Here is a 12,636-nt window from a genome sequence, read left to right on the forward strand (position 1 = left end):
ACTTAGGGGGGGGTTGTAGGCTACTCCAAACCTACACATGGAAGTCAAGGCTCCTCAGCACAGCTGGTTTTAGGAGATAATGCTCCAGGTTTGTGTTTTCCACTAAAACGATTCATAGTAAAGTCCTATAGACCAGTCTATAATAGAACACTGTAGCTGTTCCTCTGTCTACGTATACTGCATGGACCTCCTGTGGTGGCCTCATAAACAAAGGGAAGGAAATCATTAGTTTTCACAAAGGAGCAGTTGGGATGAAAAAAACAAGAGCTTTACAATTTAAGTTTTTTGCACAGCGACAAATTGATGCAGCAAAATATATTTTAATGTTCTGCTGAAACTCTAAGGAAAATTGTAATCTGACAGATCTGAATCATAAATTTCACAAAGGAAGGCTGTAGTACACACACATACTTACACATATCTATCTATGTATCTATACACACACACACACACACACACACACACACATATATATATATAGATAGATGGATAGATAGATAGATAGATAGATAGATAGATAGATAGATAGATAGATAGATAGATAGATAGATAGATAGATAGATAGATAGATAGATAGATAGATAGATAGATAGATAGATAGATAGATAGATAGATAGATAGATAGATAGATAGATAGATAGATAGATAGATAGATAGATAGATAGATAGATAGATAGATAGATAGATGGATAGATCATCTTAGAATCAGACATGCATAAAACCTACAAAGCATAGACTAATAACACCTGGACTAAGATGTACTGCTCTGAATACATATTTTTTTAAAACAGGGTGTGTGTTTTGTGAAATATTTTGCTGTATTTTTGAAAGCAAAACCTCCACAGAAATGGGGATCATTAGATTTTAACAAGATGTAGATAAAATCATATCTTGTCTCATTGCCATAGACCTAATAATGTGTCATGAGCTGAATGCATCGTTACACTTTTAATAATATGTGATATTTGAAATTCATAAAACAAGCAATCAAATGTTGTCATTATCTTCATTGATAATGCAATATCACAATATCAGTATCACTAAAACTGCTTGGACAGCGAGACACATTTGTTAATTTAGTATATCGGTACCTTCATCCCAGATCCATTTTTGTGACATTTTTACTTAAAGCAGCAGGAAATGTTTAATGAATTCCTTAAAATGTTTGTTGAGTTGTTTGAAAGTCAGGTTCTGTGAAATTATTATCAGCATTAGCTCCTTTGCCTGTCATTGGCTCATTAAAAATTTTTACACATTTTCAGACTCATGGAAGAACACTCTGTTAGCAGATATTAACAGTCTCTGTGGAGATTCCTTGGCTGAGTCTGCTGCCGCCGGCTGGATTGATCCACCAGATCCACGGCAGCTTGTCTGTCAATAATAATGGAGTAAACTTTTGAGTTTTGCATCAGACTGTCAGTTTGTGCAACAGCATCCAGCACGGTATGTTTCTGTGTTTCCCAGGTCTGTGAACTGTTTTAAAACTATCCCTGTGGATGCATGATCATCTGATCCACCAAATCAGCTGATGAAGCAGACTGACAACTGGCCGAGTCAACCAAGGTAACTCCACAAAGAAACATGCATGATGTTTCGCTGAAGAAAAAACAACATTTAATGTGGTAATGGCCAATAATGAAATTGTAGACTGTTCATATCCAGTAACCCAGGCTTATCTCCCATTGATTAGAACATTTTCAATGTGCATTGTTTAAATCTAAGAGATAACCTACAACTGATTACATACGTCTCACTGTACATCTTCACCACTGATGATCTCTTTATGATTTTAACAAGCTCATGACATCATTCTACGACAGGTAAGGGAAGTATTACCAACAGAACTATTAGCTGTTGTGCTAATTCTGGCATATTTACATTGATGCTTTATGCTGACATGTTGATGAATGTGCATTGTCGTAATTCAAATAAATAAATAAAATAAAATAAAGCATTAACATTTAAAAAGAATTAACTATTAACTGACTAATTTACTATAGGCTGTCCACATTCAAGAACACTGATACTAGCCTGAAAGAGACATAAATTATTATTTTTTTCTCCCATCTGCAGGACGAGGGTCCTATCTCTTCAAATTGAAGCCAGCAGTGGGAAAGGTGCTGTTTTTAAAAGAATTGGGAGGTCAATGACATTACTTTCTAATTATTTTAAATATATACATTTGTCAATTTGTGTTGTGTACCATTCATTAGTTTCTGGTCTGTTTAACTCCTGCACTGCCATTCATCTGATTGCTATCTCAGCTGCTTCCAGTCTGCTCAATAGTCTCATCTCTCTGTTTCTACTCATGTTCTGCCCACAATATGCATTCATCTTTATTACTTTTGTCACTGCTGGTTCATGTTCTTTACAATGCTCACACCTGCTCTAATCTGCCCAGTGCAATTCTTCCCTCCATTGTTTCCCTTCATCTTCCTGGCTTGTTTTGGGAGTTATTAAACTTCACGATCTTCAGTTCAACTTTTGAAGTTTTTTGACCTTGGATTTAGTTTTTGTGAGAGGCCTCTTGGTAAATTGAATTAATAAATAGAGTTGGTAAACAATTTTTGTTTTATTATTATTTTGGTCCTCCACAACCACCTCCCCTATTTTGACAAGCAGGGCCACTTCTGTCAAACTTGCTAGATTTATGAAACAAATGAAAATTTTCCACCATCCATGTATTTGAATTTGTTGTGGATTTTTGCTGCAACACTTTTAGTATATCAAAGGTAAACTTGTATTTCCTTGATAAATACAATAAATAAGTCATTGTATACAGCACATGTATAAACATCTGGCTTCAACTTCACTTATTTATACGTTTAAAGAAACACACCATTATGTTTACATTTAACCTAATTATATATCAGAATGTGCGTTTAAATTTGCCACCATGAATGAAGGAGATAAATGCTTTGTCCGTCTTCAGTATATTTTTTCACTCAAGCATCCAAACGTTATTTGCGGTTATAGACGCACAGCCAGCTTCTTAGCTCTAGTCAAAACTGATAAAAATAGCAGAGCCAAATTGTTTCTTAATATGTATTCCAACGGATCCATCTGAAGGCCCCATGACAACCCAAGTCAGTAAAGCATTAATCTGACATTAGGCTGCCAAAACATGCACACTCACTCAGCAGTGCAGCTGAGTAACCCATCCTGCCATGTGGAGAGTGCAGGTTAGCCACCATGCTGTTTAAGCTGGGGGAGCGGGTTACTGCTGCGTGCACCCGGAAATTATTACAGTAGCCGGAGGCGCTGTGTGAATGTGACTATGCGCCTGAAGGTCAGGTACCGAGATCCACACAGTTGACTTGCCTCATATGAAAGTTAACGGACCACCAACCGCAGTAAGAAAAGAAATGAGATGGGAACAACACAAATGCTCTTGTAACACTTCATCTATCTGCCCAGACCATACCCCACCCATCGTGCTCTGCGAGCGAACATCATGTTGTTATTTATAGATGACCCCGGTGTTGTGTATGAGACTTTGGTCACAGGGGAGGAGAGACACACACATATAGATAAAAGGGGGATGGGAGGGGGTTGGGGGGCAACATACTTTACATTAGCTACGTTTACATGGACAAAACTAATGGGAATAACAGGCCGATCAGAATTAAAAAGTGTCAAACATGCCAGTCGGAATATGATGATTGGATTAAGCTCAACTGGAAAGAAATTGTAATCCGAATGAGACGGGGGTTTATGCCGGTTGATAATCTGATCAACGTCCAAATAAACGCTTGTCAGGCTCAAGTTATTACGAAGCTGGAAAACTGACCCAAGTGTGCATGTGCACCCGTCGTAAATGTGCCGTATTTCTGCGTTGGTCAGTGGCGGAAATTCGTCGGGAAGCAAAAGTGTTGGGGCTCCCGATACAACCTTTCTGTTTGAAAAAATATAAGAGCTCAAAATTGTTGCTTATTCATTGATTAATTGATTGTGTGCCCATATAAACGGTACAATCCGATTATTTAATCCAAATACATTTTAATCTGATCGTGAAATTTTGTGCATATAAACATAGCAATTGATGGGCTCGTAATCCTGTGACTGTGTTATATTCATTAATAAAACTTTATAGACATAAACTGGACCCGTTTATGTAACTGTATCTTTGGTGCCTTGCAAAATGAATCATACTCCTTGAACGTTTTTCACATTTTGTGACGTTACAACAGTAAAATGTCACTGCATTTATTGTCATTTTCTTTTCTTACTGGCGAAATCCGAGTGGTCCATTACTGTAAAGCAGAAGGAACAGTTGGAGGAACAGGTTCAGTTTTTCTGAAAATAAATATTTTGATTTGTGGTCTACATAGAGTCAGTACCGGCCTGGAAAAGAGAAATGTGTCCTGGGTGTTGCTTTAGCCCTTGTCCCCATCTCCCCATCTCCCCATCCCCCAACCCCTGCTGACACTACCTGTACATGCAAGATTGTCTTGGATATTTTAAGGAGTAATCCACCGGGATAAATATCAGGATCACACATCTAATAATAAAATAAGTCAGAACCTGTCTGAACTCTTGTCTGTTTGAGTGTTGCTACAGGATCCCAGGGCAAACCGCTGCTTCAGGCTGTTTTCAGCGATATTTACACCTTTACATGAGATCTTTTCTCATTGCGGAGGCGAGGGGAACGTGATAATTAAAAAAAAACATTTCAACTGCAGTGAAATTATTTTTATAAGTTTGATTTTGCGGGACTTACAGGCTGCAGGCACTACCTTGGAGAAAGCAAACTCATTTCTCCTCGCCCTGCAGCTAATCACTGAAAAGAGGTGTGTTCACTCAAACCTCTTCTCGAGTCAATGCAGTTTGACCTTACTGCTCAGCAGAGCCACAAGAACCTGGGCTGGCGTAAAAAGAACAAAAAAAAGAGAGAGTGGACATATCTATCAGTTTTTCCCCCAGTACTGCCCTGCATTTAGCTCCATCCATCAGCGCATCATGTCTGATCAACTGGCCAGTCGTGTCTAGTGAAAATCCATTGCCTGATGGTGTCACCACCTTGTTTTACTGTAGGTATGTGGATGTGTTTAGAGTGATGTGCATTGTTGTTTTCGCTCCACACAGCCTTTCAGCAATCAGAAAGTTCACTTCTGGACTTATTTGTCCAGAGCTTCTTCCACATCTTTGCTGTGTCCAAAGCATGGCTTTTGGAAAAAAAAAAAGAAAAAAAAAGCTTGTTATATCTCTCTTTTAACCAGAAGTGGGTAAAGTCACCAAAAATTGTACTCAAGTAAGAGTAGCATTAATTAAATATATTTTTCTAAAATTAGCAATACAATCTTTAGCTTTAAATTTTCTCTGTCCTTTTTCTCTTCATAGTAGGTACACCTGATAAGATAAGATAAGATAAGATAAGATAAGATAAGATAAGATAAGATAAGATAGGCTTTATTGATCTTACAATGGAGAAATTCACTTGCCACATCGGTTCATACAAGAAGGGGCAGAGTAGGAAAGGTGCATTCAGTTATATACAGTGAATCTTCATATATACAATGGATCAAAAAGGATACAAAAAAATACAAAAGAAATAGGGATGGACATATGCTGTCTTATTCATATACATAGTGATCTATATTTATATAAACATATATACATACTTATATATATATATATTAGGGCTGGGCAACGATTAAAATATTTAATCGCGATTAATCGCCCTGATTAATCGCGATTAATCGCGATTAATCGCATTGTATTTACAAACTCCAAGAATGAATTCAAAAGTAGTGTAAAGAGCACTTTTATTTTAATGTTCTGCTGCCATATGAACAAAAGTGTTGTAACATTTGTAGCACTTATTTTATACTGGATATTTTCAACCCATCTATTGAATTTAGTGCACTAGTTGATCTTTTCTTCATAAGAGAACAGCAAGCACTGCAGCCAAAATATGGCCTTTTTTGACCTGCTGTATATTAGCCAGTCCCTAAGCTTGATGTATCATGAAACTGTTGACCTTTTGGGTTTTGTGGTTTTTATTTTATTATTACAATTAAATAATAATAATAATAATAATAATAATAATGTTATGTTCAGTGTTTTTTCGCTAATCCACCTCTTATATATTTCAATCCTTATGTAATTTTATCTGTGTTGTGTGCACCTGCCTGTTGCTTTAATCCTATAAATTTCCCCGTCGTGGGATAAAAAAAAGGATTAGCTAATGTTATCTTATCTTAAATAACACTTTTTAATATATGTACTGGGTTCTTTCAAGGTCTTAATTACATGTTATGTGTGGGCTCCAGTAACATCCATCCATCCATCCACTGATCTACCTGGATGTTCCCTGGAGGACTGAAACGCCTCAGTCAGAGATGTCTGTCGGGGCATTGAGAGAAGTTTCGTCTCCTCTCTCCGTTTCTGGGGCTCGACGTTTTCATGTTTTTTCACGTGCTTAGATAAATTTGTTGTGTTTCCACTGAAATGAACCGGCTTTTTACAAAACATACAGCTTGATTTCATTTACGGTATTAAAATAAAGCCGAACGGTGCTACTTCCCGTGCTCATGTTTTTTCGCTGCTGCGGTCTCTCTCAGCTGTTTCTTTGTTAAGTTTGTGTGAGAGCTGAGTGCGCGGGCCAGGCTGAGCCTGCGTGCTGATTGGCTGGCGCCGCTGAGCCATGTACGAGAGGGGAGGGGGAGCGGGAGAGTGCTGCCGTGTGCCTGCTGACTGACACTGACTGAAGCATGTGAGCAACATGCGTTAATGCGCGATAAAATAAATATCGCCGTTAATAGTCTAATGAATTAACGCGAAATTAACGCGTTAACTTGCCCAGCCCTAATATATATACATACTTCTGGATCAATGTGTTCTTCTGTACATTTTGTCTTTGCTCTGTCCTCCCCAATCAGTCGAGGCAGATGGCCATTCACACTGAGCCTGGTTCTGGTTCTGCTGGAGGTTTTCCTTCCTGTTAAAGGGGAGTTTTCCTCTCCACTGTCGCTTCATGCATGCTCAGTATGAGGAATTGCTGCAAAGTCATCGACAAAGCAGACTGTCCCTGTGGCTCTACGCTCTTTCATGAGGAATAAATGCTGCTTGTCAAGACTCAATGTAATCTGATGGATTTTCTATATAGGAAACCCTTTGACCAATCTGTCGGTATGATTTGATCGAATTTGACTTTGTCTAGTGCCTTGAGATGACATGTGTTGTGAATTGGGTATATAAATAAAATTGAATTGAATGTGTTCATCCAAAAATGTACTAAAGTAAAAGTTAAAAAAAATTAAAATAGCTACTTAACTACTGAGGAACTCATCATAAGATCTCAATTATTTTTTTAATATAATGGAATTTGACAGACAAAAATATTTAAACACATGAATATTGTGGTATTTTAAAGAATAAAACAAACGTCATTGCAAAATAAATGCATACAGAAGAAACACAAGTAAAGCTTTAGACACAAATACTTACAATAGGTTTTACAAAAAGTTGGTTTTACAGACAGACAGATAGATGTAAAGTTCTAGTGACAATATCTGATATCTACTGTACATTTGTTTGACCTCCAAATGTCACAACAGGCTGTCCCAATATAAAATAACATAAAAACAAGGACGGTGTACAAATAACTATACAGGGAGTGTGTGTGTGTGTGTGTGTGTGTGTGTGTGTGTGTGTGTGTGTGTGTGTGTGTGTGTGTGTGTGTGTGTGTGTGTGTGTGTGTGTCTAACATGCTTGTTCTTCATTCAGTGAAGTAAGTAGACAGAACTTGGACTCAACTAGAAGTAGCTTTGCTATGTAATAAAATCACTCCAGTATAAGTCACAATTATGTTGCTGGAAAACTACTCCCAGAAGTATTTATGTAAGTTACTCAACTAAATATAACTCTCCCACATGAGCTGTGGATCTCTACAGCTCCTCCAGACTAAATGTAAGCCTTTGGGCTGCTTATATGATTTATGCCAATTCTTTCCCAGCCTGTGAGTTTAGGTGGGCAGCCATGTGTTGGTAGACTTAAAGTTGTGCCACTTTTTATTTATTTTATTTTTTTAGGTTTAAGTGTTTAACATTGCTCTGTGAAAAGTTCAAAGGTTTCAATATTGTACACAAAATCCCCCTTTATCTATTTGGCCTGTATCTTGGTCTTCATAATACTTTGTTTCTCTGAAAAACTAATCAGGTGCCTTCTGAGGGTCTTTTGTTTCACTGGATTTAGTTAGGGGTTTCAGAATAAAGAGAGTGGATCCATATGAATACCAGAGTTTTTAGATTTGTATGTATTTAAAATAAAAAAACGAAAAGTATGTATCCTCATCCTTCCACGGCACAATTATGCACTACTACTTTGTATTTATCTGTCACATAAAATCCCCAAAAAATGACAATATAGCTGTATGTATAATCTTCCAACACTTAGCTTCTCTTCTTGTCTAGTCATAGAAGTTCATCAGACGTTAATGTGTTAGAGAGATTTGTCCTAAACGTCCTTTGAATGTATATATTGCGTATAAAAGAACTAACAGATTTGGATTATGGTTCTTTTTCAGAAAAAATACTTTGCAAAGTATAAGTGGACTTTAAGTCGAAAGAAGGCTTCCCTACAGGTATCAAGCTTTTGTGTCATTTATGTTGACACCATTTCAGCTAATTATGACAAATACTGTAGATCCACCATCTCCGCACATGGCAACATAAACTGAAAAAAAAATGATTAAAAGCTTGTTGTTCGAGGTTGATTTTTGTGGTTGGTTCATGCAGAGAGCTACGCCTCGTGCCTGTGCATGTGTGTTGAAATCTGTTTCTTTGTGTTTAACACATAAGTGGACCTTTGCAAAAGGTGCCTTTCTGAGGTCTTGAATGTGTCTGCTGATCAATGAAGTGAATCAGGACATGGAGGATAAGTAATTAGTGGGTGTGCTGGGGGCTTTGGATTAGCATATGAATAGTGAAGGCAGCGAGTGGAATCAGCGCTCAGCCATTCTTCGTGCTGCAGCCGAGGGGGCATTTAGTAAAGCAGTTCGTTTGCAGCCAAGTTCCCAGTTTTAAAGAAAAGCCCCTTTAAAAAAAAAGTTATTGTACTTAAGTCTGTGTGTGCAACAGTTTTTCTGCATGGTTGATCTCATTTGTTCACTTACAGCAGTGGATTTCTGTTGCTAAGGAATAAATCATCAAGAAATGTTTTCACTGACTTTTCTATTTGTTTCCTGGAAGCAAAAAAAAAAAAATATTTCAGCTGCACTGGCAAAACAAACAAACAACAATGACAAAACAGAGCATCTGTTACCATATGACTTCAACTTGTTTAACCAAATGCATGCCAAAACTAACTTTCACATTTGTTTCTAAGCCTGCACATTTTCAATGGAAAATTTAAGCTTAAATTGTAAATATTTGTCATGTTCATGGGTTCTTAAAATGCGATATTTCAGAACTCTCAGCACTCAATAAGACCTAATGAGAGGATACTTTTGAATTCAAATGTAAATGGTTTTAATTAAACTACTCAAATGAATAAAAAATTTCTTTTTCACTGTAATTAATGGTACATGTGGAAGAATTCACGCCCTATTATCTCACATCAGCACACCAGCTCCAGGCTAAATACAATTATCACTCTGAGGTATGGGATTAAGCTTAATTAATTGGAATCCCTAGAAATGTGTAAATGAAGTGCGAACATACAAAACGCCTCTTTTCACAACTGTTCAAAAGTGTTAATCTTTTGGGAGGAAAGAGCAACGAGATGCTGTGGTCAAAATCTGGACCTTTGTATTCTACAAAGCATAATACTGTAGGTGCTGATTTCAGATTCCAGGTGTCAGTGTTGGGGATATTTAACTAGAGCTAAATGACCCCCCCACCCACCCACCCAAAATTGTGTTAAGTGATTCAGACTCTGCCTCTGCAATGCAGAGTTCACGGGCTGCACCAAAATTACATGCTCACTGAGAGCATCTGGAAAGGTCGACCTGCAAGGTGGAGAAGACTCTGTGATGCAGTACCTTGTGAATGAGTCCAGTATGTATTTTTAACCCCTAAAAGTAATAGAAAATGGATTAATGCGCCCAAAGGAGGAAATAAATTGAGTTTTCATTGCTGAGCTCTATGCTGAGTTCCTATCAAGATAATCTGATTTTATAGGCGATAGTAGCACAGAAATAGTCTCATTCAGATGAATACACACTCGACAACAGATGTGGGGAATGTGTTCACAAATGGTGTGAGAAGAAAGACGTTCTAAAAGAAAAAAATGTGAGAGCGAAAATAGATCTTATCCACTGAGATCACACATTCCAAGTCTTTTTCATTTACCAACAATGTTTTGCAAGTCCTCATGTAAAAGGCCCAGCCTGTTTCCTTGAGGAATAGATAAGAAATTATAAGAATAGCTAGAAAGTCTAAAAGGGTGGCCTCTGTGTGGTCAGTCTGGAATTTCATTAGCTATTTAAAGATCCATGAAATGAAGAGAGGATTTTTTTTGTTAGTTTTTTCCATTTTCCCATCCAACTTGATGACACGATGGTAGTCCTATTTAAATAGAGGGATGCATTACAGAGGAGTTAAAATGCTTGATGTCATTTATCTAAATATAGGAGGCAATACCAGGCCATTGATTGCTTTAATTATATATTTATGAGCCTAATCAGTGCGCTATGAAAAGGTTGGTGCCATTTTTTGTTACACTTAAAGTCATAAAAAATGTGGACACCATATGAATGCCTTGGTGTTTTTCTAACATATTGGATATAGCCCAATATCATATCAATTTTAAAAACTTTTGAAAATTAAATAATATGCGTCATATTCAATGAATTGCAACATACTGTATGTATTGATGAAGCTCATTTGAGTAAAAGTACCTTTTCAATATGGCACTTTTTAAGCACGTATCAATCATACTTTTCATTGAGCCCACATTTCTGAATTAAAACTGGTCTAATGTAACACTTTGTGAATTGAGTTACTGAAATAAAAAACATTTTAGTAATCTTCTGGTTTATTGACCGGGTCTGGAAAAGAGAAGTAAAGACTGAGAATTAAGACAAAAGACAGTTATGGCTTGACTAAAAGCCCAAAGTTTGATCTCACTGAGAAGTTCTGAGGGGACTTGAAACAGGCTGTGCACACAAGAAACCCCTTTAAGAAGAAGAAACACAAGAAGAATCAGAAGAAACTCCAGTTCTCCCCAGCTGGAAGTGAGAAGAGGGCAAACTTTTCTCAGGCCGATGTCAGACACTGGCAGATGGCGATGAGAAGCTTCTCACTGAAGTTCAGTTTCAACCAAAGGGAGTAACGGCAGCTACTTGGGGTAATGTGTCCTAACATTTTTCTCACAAAGAAAACATATCTTTGTTTATATATTTTGTTTAATTTTCACAGGTAATTTTTGGTGTTTAGCTGTTCAAAAACCACTTTATTTTTCAGACACATATAGAACAAGATAAGACATATTTGCACACTTTCTTTGAAAGAACTAAATATTTAATGGGGTGTCTTAGTTTTTTCACATAATTGTACATGCTTCAGGTTATCAAACAAACCTTAATAACCCACAGATAGTTTGTGTAAATACAAAAAGTAGTTTTCAATGATGATTGAATTTTCAAGGGGGAAAAAACTGTTTACACCAAAGTGGTCCCATATCTAATAACATGATCACCCCCTTGATTATGAGTTAAACATTATTAAATATGGTTTATCTTTGGAAAAGTGAGTTTACTTTCATATACTTTACCCATGCTCGATTACCACCAGAAATGTAGAATCAATCATTTACTTAAATAGACCTAACCTGACTACATGAAGTGGGCCAAACGATGCCAAGAAGCAACACAGCAATCCCAAGTCTAACGAATTTCAAGTACAGAGGAGAAAAAAAGTCACTGACAGCTAACAATATGGAAAAGCTTACAAACTTTGAGACTTCAATCTCCAGTGTGAGCCGTTATCTGCAAATGGAGAAACCACAGAATGGTGGGGAACTTCTCAGGATTGTCCGTATTACCAAAATAACCCAGACTCTCAACTCAACACCGCAATGCCTTAAAACCCTCCAATCTGGCTGAATTACAACATCTTTGCAAAGAAGACAGTGCCTAAATTCCTCCACCGCTGTGGAAAAGATTCACTGTCACTTATTGGAAACACTTGATGACACTTGTGCCAGCAAGAGTTGGAACAACAAACTAATTGCTTTTTCACAAGTCTGGTTAGTTCTGTTTTCCCAAGTAAATGATATAATCATTTGAAAGGTTCACATTGTATTTACACAGGTTATCTTTTGATATTAAAATTAGTTTGATGGTCAGAAACATTTAAGTGAGACAAAGATGTAAAAACATAAGAACTTTGTATGGGTCCAAAAAATGTTTTTTTTATTTTGTTTTACAGTTTTGTAGAGGAAAATGTTAACAGCTATAAGCAACACTCATCCTTAGCTGTTTCTATAATAGTGTTTACATGGAATGGTGCATTCCACAAGAGAAATACCTGCAGAGACTGGCATGCCTAGAATGCCAGAAGTTAAAATTAAATTTGTAAATGATAAGTTGCAGAGCTAATATTCAACAGAAATTGTTTAGCTAAAACAAAAAAAAAAAAAAAAAAAAAAAAACAGCCCACTGAGTAGTGGATGAAAAGTGGTTTAACTCCAACT

General features: G+C 36.9%; 1 long non-coding RNA gene across 1 annotated transcript; it reads left to right on the forward strand.

The window, feature by feature from the left end:
- Positions 1-6: 6 nt before the first annotated feature.
- Positions 7-2,173, forward strand: LOC118562926. The gene is made up of 2 exons (XR_004930891.1): positions 7-88; positions 1,465-2,173. It is a non-coding gene; the product is annotated as an uncharacterized LOC118562926 (long non-coding RNA).
- Positions 2,174-12,636: the final 10,463 nt, after the last annotated feature.

Source organism: Fundulus heteroclitus, chromosome 1, assembly GCF_011125445.2.
Source record: "Fundulus heteroclitus isolate FHET01 chromosome 1, MU-UCD_Fhet_4.1, whole genome shotgun sequence".
In the NCBI taxonomy this organism is placed as follows: Eukaryota; Metazoa; Chordata; class Actinopteri; order Cyprinodontiformes; family Fundulidae; genus Fundulus; species Fundulus heteroclitus.